Source organism: Cynoglossus semilaevis, chromosome 1, assembly GCF_000523025.1.
Source record: "Cynoglossus semilaevis isolate Cse_v1.0 chromosome 1, Cse_v1.0, whole genome shotgun sequence".
Classification (NCBI taxonomy): domain Eukaryota; kingdom Metazoa; phylum Chordata; class Actinopteri; order Pleuronectiformes; family Cynoglossidae; genus Cynoglossus; species Cynoglossus semilaevis.
Window position 1 is genome coordinate 17518340 of NC_024307.1, and position 11817 is coordinate 17530156.

General features: G+C 41.4%; 1 long non-coding RNA gene across 1 annotated transcript; it reads left to right on the forward strand.

The window, feature by feature from the left end:
• Window positions 1-361: 361 nt before the first annotated feature.
• On the forward strand, window positions 362-3700 carry LOC112487131 (uncharacterized). Its single transcript, XR_003049931.1, has 2 exons — window positions 362-740; window positions 1898-3700. It is a non-coding gene; the product is annotated as an uncharacterized LOC112487131 (long non-coding RNA).
• Window positions 3701-11817: the final 8117 nt, after the last annotated feature.

Here is an 11817-nt window from a genome sequence, read left to right on the forward strand (position 1 = left end):
TTTCATTGAAAGGTGTTGAAAATGAGTTCATGTCGTTGTTACATCTGGAACACTCTCTGCTGTCAGACTGTCCCGTTAATTATGTTAAAATACTTCAGCTGATCCAAAGTACTGGAGCAGGAGTATCAACAGGAACCAGAAAGAGAGACCATATCACTGCAGTCCTGGCTCCCAGTAGGATGTAGGCGAGACTTTAAAATCCTCCGCCTCACAAATAAAGCACTTCATGACCAGTCACCAACATACAGTATATATTGCAGGTCTTCCTCATGTGCACCAAAGAATCATTAGGAAAATTAATTGAAGAATTAAGCTCAGAGGGACACAGGAGCTACACTGCTGCCTCTTGTGGTCAGTTTGTGCCACTGATATAAATAAAAGGATTTTAAACTATTAAATGAAAATTTAAAAATAGTGTGATCTTCAAATTGCTGATTGTTTCTATGGAGGTTGGAATTGAGAGGCAAAGGGAATTACACAACATGAGGGTAGTGAGAGTCCAAATGGAGCCAGAGGTCAGAAAATAAAACATTCCCTCTTCTCTTCGTCACTTGTATGTCATTTGTTAGTGTCACAGACTGGGCCATAATAACAGGCTGGCAGAGCGACGCTCCGTCGTGCCAAGGTATGGCACCACCACAGCACCGACCCGTGAATAGAACAGCAACCTCTCCACGGTCAGTGGTGTGTTTGGAAACACTGGTCTGCTGCTGCTGGGACGTGGGCAGAGAGTGAAGAAAGTGAGTGGTGTTGTCAGAGTGCGGTCAGTGTTTGTGGAGCTGCTGTAAGTTCAAGTGGTTTCCCTCCATAAACTGATCCAACTGTGAGGAGGGCCAGCTTTAAAGGCACAGTCAGAAGAGTTTTGGACTTTGTTTTTAAGAATTTCTGATGACGGCTTTGACTTCACCTGTTTTAGCTAACCTTTAGCTGTTTGTGTTCAGTACTACCCATACCCTGTATTTCTTTCAGATATCCATTTTTAGGCTACGTCATAGCACTCTTTTAGTCTTAAACTCTTTGAATTATAAATCTAGAATGGAGCTCCTTGAACGGCTTTAATTTGGGGAGTTTCTGGAGACAACAGTGTTTTTCTGACTACCCAGACATGCAGTGGAGGTGGTTGTGTAATATTTGCCCACCCTCCTACACTAACACACACACACACACACACACTGTATATGGACTGTCTACATCTGGTCTGATGTATCCCTGGGTTTAACAGAACGTGTATGTATTTGTTCAGTGCAGTGATTTACAGAGAGGCTGCAGACATGTGGAGACACACACACACACACACACACACACACTTCCAAAAGCGAGCAAAAACACAGATTCGACTGGACTGATTGATGGGATACAGGAGTTACCGAGGGGATCTGACAGAGGAGTTTAAAGAGAGGGATAAAAACATCTGAGTGGACAACAGAGATGATTCATGTAGGAAATAAATACAGATTTGAACCGTGTCACAGGCTGAATCCATGTTAAATTGATAATATACAGTATATGTTTCTGTTGTTGTTGTCATCCTTTCTTCTTAAACTTTGTCAGGTTAGTATCTAGAGTAGATGAAGAAAACAAATACAGAACACATGACAGGTCGCACAGTAAGATCATCAGATAGAGGGGATCGAACCACTGACCTTTTTTCACTGACTTTCAACCACAACTGGGCTATCATTAAAGTCCACTCTACTTTGCTGAAAGTCATAATCATTATAAGAACTCTTCTGAAAATAATGCTCAAATTACATCCATTAGGTTTGCTTTTTTTTTTCTTCCACTTTTTGTAGATTTCTTAGACATTTTCTAAACTGTTGTGGGCTTTTCTTTCCTTTAATGTCTTCCTCCAAAGACACAGAGATGGAATGGACTACATTTTCTTCCTTTTTTTCAGACTGGTGAAGAGAAACGTCGAGCAGGAGAAGAAGAACAACAACTGTGAAAACACTCTGATCAAGCCGCAACAACTGAGACTGAAGAACCACCAATCAGATCCAGTTTCAGCAGCAACTGTCCTCGCACACCTTTCCCACAAGTCTTTGCTGTCACAGAGACACACGCCAGGCCACAAGGGTCAAATGGACACAGTCGGTTAAACACACACATGTATTTTGCTTCTATAGCACGACTGTTTTCTATTAACCTGAACCAGGGGCCACACAGTAGCGGCTGTAGCTGCTGCTCTTTCTGTACGGACTCTTCCAGTTCTCTGTGTGTGGGATCTTCACGTTCTCCAACTTTTTGCCTTTATTATATTATATTTTCACTCTAAACAGACCCTAGATGGGAGTGTGAGTGTGAACAGTTTGGTTTGTCTCTGTGTGTGACCCTGTGATGGACTGGAGGACTGACCAGGGCTTTAATTCTGCTCTCCACCACTGACACTCACAAATATCACGGTTCCACTCTTAACTGCAAACATGAAGAACTATGTTTCACGACTAAATTACTCTTCTTATCACAATGGGTATCGGATTTACATGCTTACCACTAGAGGGAGACCAAATACCACATTCACATGTCATAGCGTGTCAGCCACTGAGTTAAAGACTTCTCTATCACAACCGTCAGTCTTCTCCAACGATCTGCGATGCTAAGCTAACGCTGCTTATCCAAACGCGATTTTATGTTGTGTCGCTTCCTGTCATTAGTGCCACCTACAGGCTCCACTGAGAAACCATTTGACTTGTCAATCAAAGTGGGAAAGAGGATAAAGGAGCCAGAGTGACAGCAGCACATACACTGTGAGGTTTTCAATCTCTTCTGATGATGTTTTGGTCATAGACTTAGAACTGGGCTGAAGAAAGAGGGCCATTTTAATCAGCTGTACAAACGTTTATAATTTATGACTAAAATGTGTGAAAATGTATTGAATTAGTGTCAATTCTAGCAATAATCCTGCAGCATCCTGATCCTGCAGCATCAGAGTCAAATTTCAGAATGTCTTCACTTTCTCCCTCCCCTCTTTTATCCTCCTGCCCTCATTTCCTCTTATCTCTGCTGATCTCCCTCTTTTTCTTCTCTCTCACCTCTTTACTCACATGTCACCTCCTCCTTTCTGGCCTCCTTATCTTTGCTCTGATCAGTCAGGACTCCACCTCTGCACAAGCGTTGCTTTTTTTTTTACCTCCCTGTCATGGCCGTAAGCCTGAGGAGTGAATTTAGAATTGTTCTGAAAGATCACATGATCTAAGAGGTCACATGATCAGTCTGGACACACAGGTGGACACACAGGTGTAGGTTCTGTTCAAAAACTGACAGATTATGGATAACTACATTAACAGAGAAGTGATATCTGTGGTTTAACATGACCACCACTCATCATCCTCATCATCATCATCATCATCATCATCGACTTATACTCCAAACATGTCGCACTTGCATATATTTTTAAACATACTTATATATTGGCACATTTTATACATGGCTAAGGTCTGAATATATTTTATCCTCATCAGTTTAACTTTATATTTTTTGCATTATTTCTATATATTGGTATTTGATTTTCAACTTTTTAGCCCATACAGTAATTTTTTTATAATTATTTTTCCAACTTTGAGCTTTTCCTCCTAAACCCACACCTCTCTTGTCTCTCTAATCATCTGACATATAACAAACACGTCATAAATGAAAAGGGATGTTGTGTCTATCGAAGCCGGGCATGAAATTTGACCAATAAATTTCACTGGAACTAAGATTTTTTTCAAGAGCATTTTTCCAAAATTCCTTTCAGCTAGACACTGGTGGAATGTCAATATTTTTGTTTTGTTTTTCACTCACCTTCCAACAAAACAGATAGATATAGATTAGATCAGTGATTATAATTAAGCAGACAAATCAGGTGAGTTCTGCTTTTTCCCTGATGTTGTTGGCGTGAATTGGACCAAATCCCCCTGATTTTCTCCAACAAAGAAAAATTTGTGTCCATTCACACTCACTAATGTGTTTACGTTGATTTTTAATAGAGCTTTGAGGGGAGAGAGGGTGAGAGGAGAGTGGGAGAAACTGAGAGTGTGATGGAAGACGCAGATAAAGAAGGTGATGGATGGGAGTGAGGACACTCACCTGTGTGTGAGGCCAGGATTTCCGCCGTGGTTTCTCCTTCCTTCATGTGGTTTTCCAGCCCTCAGGTTAAAGGGAAGTGTCAGGATTATTTTACACAGTTTCCTGTTTGAGAACAAAGACATCGCCCTCTTCTGCTGCTGCTGCTGGAGATCCTCTCAGATAATCTGCCGAACAAGACACAAACACCAGAAGGTCAGACAACACTTTAACACAAAGTTACACAAAACTATTTTCAAAACAAAATTCCACAAAAGTCTCTTTAGACTAAGCTTCCAAAATGCCGAAAGAAGGCTAAGAAAAAGTAACAACAGTTTTTAAAAGTGAATTTGAAAAATATCGACATTTAGCCATAATGGTTTGCAATATCCTTCATATTCCTGTTAGTTATTACATAGACCAAACGCTATACTGTATTAGCTACATGTATGGCCTGGTATCCCCAGGTTTTTGCAACTCACTTCTAGTTCTGTATTTGTTCATTTTGCTAATTTGTTTCTTTACATCTATTTGTTTTTGGTTCATTTACTGCAACTATTTCATCAGCAGGATCTCAGATCACAGGGGAGAACACTTTAACACAAGGCTACGCAAAGTATTTTTAAAACAAAATTCCACAAACATTTGGTCTCACAGAATGCTGTAGGAAAACAAAAATGTAAACGAAGCCCAAAAGCTGGACAGTATTTGCTGACGTCCTGACGGTGTTCCATTTTGCAGCTACTTTACCGTAGCTATTGTCATGGCTGAACTTTTCCAGTATTCCAGTCATTTTCCATTTTTTCCTGGGTTTACTTCCCATCATCTGTAGCTATGTTTTGCTTCCAGTATGGATTAATTATAGGGGTGACTCTGACCTCATGTTTGGTTCACATTTAAATAACAAAGAAACCACCTTTGGCTGAGAACACGTCTAACACCCCTGCCAGTGAGAACCTCCTTCAGGAGGAGCAGAAACGTCTTGATTTAGCCTGAGGAACTTTCACAGCTCAGTGTGTGAAGCTGACTGATGCGTTTGTGGACTGAATGACGACACTTGTTGGCAGCACAAAGGCAGAGGTTTTTCCATTGTTGTCACAGATCACAGACGCAAAGATCTAACTGTCCACCAGACAATAGAGGGCAGCGCTGAGGCGGTGTCAGTGCCCACGCTGATCTGAAGGTGTTCTCGTTTCTTTTTCTCTCTTGTGAAGACTCTCAAAGCATCTGGTGTTACACAGGGCTTTTCAAGGACGCTTCAGGGTTTTTATGCGGTTAAATGAGATGTTGACACAGTTTCACTGCTGCTTCTCTGAATCTGATAGAAACTGGAACTTCACTTGAACTTGTTCAAAGCATCTCGACCGATAGAAAAGGCAGTGAAAGACAACCACAACACTTACGTTCACACCTGATCCTGTTTGTGGACTGTGGGAGGAAGCTGGAGAACCTGGAGAGAACACACCCACACACACACACCCCCCCACACAGGAGACCAAAAAAAGACCAGCAGTCAGAACTGGGGGTCAAACTGGTGGAGGTCAAACTGGTGGAGGTCAATCTGGTGACCTTCTCATGTTTCTCTTCTACGTATGCCAGTTTTTTTGGCCCATTTTGTATTTTGTGCCTGTGTCCGTGGGGAAGTCAGACTGTTTGGTGAAATTTGGTGAAATTTGCCTCTACAAGAACAACTGACTTGACGACAGCAGTAGATTAATTCTGTGTGAGTGTGTGTGTAGGTTCATGTTTATGTGTGTTTGCGTGATATTCACCATTTAACCTTCAAAGTGTTCATCAGTGCAGGAACACACATGCAAACACACACACACACACACACACACACTCAGGCCCCCCTCCCTGTGACCAGAGAACAGGTGATTCAGCTGCAAGTGAGTGATCAGAGGGAGAGGTCATTAATCATCACACACGCACACACATGCCAAAACACACACACACACACACACACACACACACACACACAGAAAGCATCAGACGTTTCCATTAGAGCGCTCTTGAACAGCAGCTAAAAAAACTCAGGTCACACTCTTGAAGACATTTACAACTTGTACACACACACACACACACACACACACACACACACACTATGTCACAGCATGAGAACTAACGAAGTGATAACTTGTCTTTAATCGTCACTGTTGTCACTACTTCAAGTGTTTATTTTCTGGTGAATTTATACAGACACCATTTCTCCTCCTTCCTTGTTTCCTTTGACCTCCACTTCAATAGTTTCACACTAGGAAACAAGAGCAAGACCTCAGGGTCGGAGGTCAGACTGGTTGTCTGCCACTTAGCATGTCAGTCAGAGGTCAGCTGACCTCCTGAACCCTGACCTTGGACCTGAGACCACACCTACGGCAGCAGCCTCAGCCTGGTCTCCACGGCTCAGGAAACAAAACTGCTCTCTGATATGATTAGAGTTTCAGTGTTAATTTGAAAGTCTCTTCCTGAACAATGCAGCAGAGGTCGCTGCAGACTTCATGCAGCTGAACTGAACTGATCTCTCTCTCTCTCTCTGACGACTCAACATTAGGTTAGGTTTAAATCTGATAAGTGTAGTTCAGCAGCAGCAGCAGCAGCAGCTTCAGCTTCAGCTTCAGCTTCAGCTTCAGCTTCTAATGCCTGTTTACGTCTGTTTGACTGAAGCTGTGATTATCAGTGACGGAGCCACGGCCACAGTTGAGCAGCAGGTGAAGACGAAGGGCAGAGATAATAAAAAACAAAACTAAAAACATTCCGTTCAACAGAGTGGGAAACAGATGGTTAAAGATTAGCCAGGTGATGCATGCAGTTTGAAGATGATTAGATAAACAATGGATTGGATGACGGGAGAGTCATTCAACAAAGTTAGCCAAAGATTCTTCAGATAACAAACTGACAACAGGCTGCTAATGGTTAGCTAAAAAAAACCCCTGCATGCTAATCTGACAATGAACAACAAGGTTAACAAGAAACAAGAAAACCAACACAACAGCACATTTATTTATTCATAAATATGATGCTAAGCCTCAGCTAAAACAATAACAAACAGTACTGTAGCTAAAGGTAGAAGAAATTAGAGCAAAACAGAATAGACTTTATTGTTATTGCACAGCAGTACACTGCAACACAATTAAGTGTGTGTTTGTGTATAATGTATGTGTCTCTGTGTGTGTGTGTGTGTGTGTCTGTGCGTGATCGTGTTTTTGTGTAGTTGTTAATTTGTTTGTGTGCTATACATGTTCATGTCTGCGTGTGTGTGTGTGCATGTGTTGATGGTTGTGTGTGTGTGTGTGTGTTGAACGGATCATTTACTTGCTAAACAGTCATTAGCAGCAGTTAAATGATGGAGGATAAAAATAAAAGCACAGAAAACAGGAAGTTCACATCGAGACTGTGAGTGAGCATAAATTCATGACACTTTTCAGGCCAGGTGTGTGTTTTTGTCTCATTTTTAGCTTCTCTCTTGAACTAGAAATGACACTTTAAAGCAGGATGTACCATCTATGCTCATAACCAGTGTTTGGTACAAGTATATGGCAAAGGGATCATCCTTAAATTGCTGTTAAAACGACGCAAAATGTATTTAGTCCTTACGTTTGTGTTCACTTTCCCATCAAGTTGAATTATAATTCTTGTTCATTTGATTACATTTATATAGTGAGTTAACCTTTGATTTGTTTAATTCAGTTGTTTAGTTCTGAGGCTAATGATCATGTGATCACAGTGAAGTGTTTACAGTCGACAGTCAAAGACCCCTCTGCCCCCCCCCCCCCTTCACCAAAGTGATGTGAGCAACTGTTGGGTCTCTAGGGTCAAGTAGGGTGTGTGTGTGTGTGTGTGTGTGTGTGTGTGGTGGGTAAGTTACAGTCTGCAGCAGCTGGAGCAACACACACACACACACTCAACATAGAGAGAGAAAAAAATAAACCCTATACCAATACTAGTGTATTTGTATACACTAGTATTTGTGTGTACTAGTGTATTTGTATATATTGTGTATTATACGTATATATTATATTTGTATAAAGCAGTGAACTGCAGGTGGTACCAGTGTCTTTGTATTATTTACTAGTGGACGTGTGTTTCACTGTTGGTGATGAGAAGTTTTTCTGGGGGGGCAGTAAGATTACCCCTGTGGGGCTGTTGGTCCTACTGTGATCCACACCGTAACTGTTACCAAACCTCAAAGTAAATGTAACAACTGCAGCAGTATGTCAAACTGACAGCAGCCGCTGCCTGGGACACAATTAAGCCCACGGAGAAAAAAGTTAGCTCATGCCTGTGTAATAAGTGTAGTATTAGCAAGAAGCTACTTTTGAAGTAATCCTTTTTAAAATACATGCTATGTAAAGAGTTAGCTGCTGCGTAAGAATTTATCTGCCATATTGATGCTAGAAAATGTGCCTAGCTGCTAGAGTCACACTATTTAAGCATCTGTTTTATAATTACTTCCTACCTATACCGTATCAGGCCACTACTACACAGTAGTAAAAAGCTACTATTTTTTCTTAGTGCCACTACAAAAACTTCTGTACCACTACTGTAGCAAGTTTCCAAGATTGCTACATACTGTACAAGCAATAATAAAATGTAATCTAGCTATACCACTTACTAGCTGCATGATTAATTAGCTGCTAGCTGATTATTTTGGGCCACGGAACATAAGCACGTTCTTAAATATTGTACAATATACGGCTAGCTGCTAAATTGGATGCTGAAGTAGGTTAAACGTAAACGTAAGGTAAGGGCAAAACAATCTACCTACAGTAGCCTGCAATCCAAAAAGTTAAAAAAGGTACCTTTAAAATAATCTCCATTATTATCCGCCATTGTAAGCCAAATTTACAGATATTTTTTAGAACTGCTATGATCTTCTCTTTTGCATTTCCAAAGCAGCAGAGTGAACCTCCGTTTGTAGGAAGATCTGCTGATCCAGCTGACGTGAGGATTTATCAGCTGAGTCGTGGGTGAGGTGTTTTGTTAGGAGAATCTGGGAGAGGCCGGGAATTGGAAGTCTGTGGGAAAGCCTTAATGACAGAGCTGCAGCTGAGACCAGACACTGAGCCATAACCATGAATCCCTGAGTCATTAATGAGCAGGTTCCCAGAGCTGGGGCGGGGGGCCGAGGCCCGGGGCCTGTGCTACCCTCCAAACAAAAACTATCACCAACAGACAGATTAAGGTGGAGGGAGGGGCGTTAGGAAAACAGCTAAATTAGGTGACACACTAAGATACAATCTAGTAACAACGCAAGATGTTCTCCCAATGTCTGGGGCATCTATTTATCACTAAAAATCATTAAAAAATATTTGTTAGCATGTAGGATCTAGGATTTACAAATATTTCGAGGTCATTTCGATCAGGCCTTCTTATTTCTGACCCTGGTTCAGATAGGTTGTATGAACAGGTACAAAGAGGAGCTGTGTTTGACCAGGTCTAAAGAGGAAGGCCAGGACCAGTTGGGGGTAGAGGACAGAGGAAGGGCCAGAGGTCCTGCTAATGATAGCCTGGGGTTCTATAAACTGCACCCAAGGGGTTAAAGAGAGGGGCAGTAGGTGCAGATGCTGCTGCATGAAGGCATGGCTGTCAAACATTGGTAATGCTGTTGTGACGGTGAGCTCACACTCACCTGATCAACAGTGAGTCACTCAGGCTTTTCTCACAGGAAAAAGTGTGAGAACAGCAGCCGGCAGCTAAACCTGTGAGATTTCAGGTTTTATGAAAGTGTGTGAACTCTGAAAATTGGAGTCCCCTACCCAGCACTAGAGGGAGCCCAGGTACTATCTCTGCTATGTGTACCATAGTTTGAGAACCACCGCCAGGAACCAGGGGGCTCCTGGATATTTTTTGGCTGTAAAAAGGTGTTTACTGTGATTCATCGTTAAAACGTCTGCAGGGATGGAATTAAAATGACGTGTGTTTATTCTGCTGACTCTGTAAAAATGACACCATTACAATCGAAGAGCGTGAGGGAGCGTCTATAATCACTGGCTGCAGTTCCCTGGTTAACCTCCAGGGTCACCCTCAACCGCACTGTACAAACACTGACTCCGCCCTCTGACCGTGAGCCAACCACAGACTTTGAACACACTCCAGGAGCAGAGAGATGGCGCTAAGATCAAAGGACAGGAAGTGACAGAAACGAAGAGGGTGGGGCAAGATGGGTGTGAACAGGAAGTGATGACGGGTGTGAGAACAGGATGATGATCGATGTTCTCAAGCCTTAGTGACAATGCTAATCACACTGTGGCGAGCTGTAAGATTAAAAAAGAGATTTTTACAGCCACAGGAAGGTTTTCATTACAGATACTGTACGGCCAGGAATAAACACACACACATTTCACACACTCGTCCCACAATCCTACAATTATACACAATCTTATGCATTCTCTGGTTTTCGAAATGAGTCGTAGAATTACACATACTGTACCTACAAAAATGTTCTCACAATCAGAGTTGTAAAACAACAGAACGCAGTGCAACATGAACGTTATTAATGATCCCATTATTAAAGATTTAATAATAAGTGCTATTATAAAGGACAAAGCATTTGGAACACAACCTTTCTCATCAAAACTCAAACAGATCAAAATGACCAGCAGTTACCACCAGCGGTGGCGCTATGATCATGTTCTTTAGCTGAGAACATTCAGCTGCAAGTCCACACACACTTCACACAATCTCATGATTCTATTTTCAGCTTTACACTGAGGAGGCGAGACTGACTGGAAATGTCTACCCTGGATTAAGTGTTCAGTGTGTGTGTGTGTGTGTGTGTGTGTGTGTGTGTGTGTCATTACAAAATTATCAACTCTTCTTACAATGATAGCATTTAGCCAAATCCATGGGTACAGAAACACCAGCTAAATAAGTTTGTCAGCAACAAAAGTGTTTTATTTTACTTTTTTTTTTTAATTGCTTTTTTTAGTGGTCATTGTCAGAAGCAGAATTTTGATTGGTTGCTGCTGCTTTGCGAAACTCAAATCTCTTCCAAATCTCTAAGATTTGGAACACTATACCTGTACAATCAAGCTGAAAAACTGCAAAGGCTCATCAATAGCAAAGCAAACTGCGAGTCAACACTGATAAGTTGACTTTAACCTTGTCAGAGTTTAGAGTCAACATAACAATTTTCTAATGAAAAAACATTTTAAGAGATTTTCAGATGTTAATCAACGAGGACAGCAAGCATTGCAAAATCATCAAAACTAGTCGGGATTGGTTAGGATTTAGCCAAACACTGACTCGTGATAACTCGCAGGTGACGCTAAGTAAGAGTGAGTCCTATTCCAAAGTTGATGCCTCCAACCTCTCTGCTTCAGTGCTGTTTTCAAAAGGTATTTTTCCAGATTACTGAATTCAGAGAACCTGATCATGTCTCAAAAATGTGCCAGCATCTTCTGCCAGGTATGTGTGGGTGTTAAACATTTACTCATCCTTTGTGGAATTTGTTGCATCTGCTTCTATAATTCTTCTGGACAGGTGAGGACAAAAGGACAAACAAGTGGGATGGACTGAAGAACCAGAGATGATGGTCCAAGCCCTGTCAGATAGAGATCTGATCCATCAGCTCTGATTACATAATCCATGCCAACATTCAGCAGATAACATCAGGCTTACATGCCTGATAGTGCTGTCAAGCTAACACTTTCCACAGAAAGATAGATCATTAGAAAGTAAGTAAGTGGGTAAAGAAAAGTAGAGACATGTTTAAAATATAATTAAATGAAAAATATTAGCCAGGTTCATTCATGGACATCTTTAATGTACAAA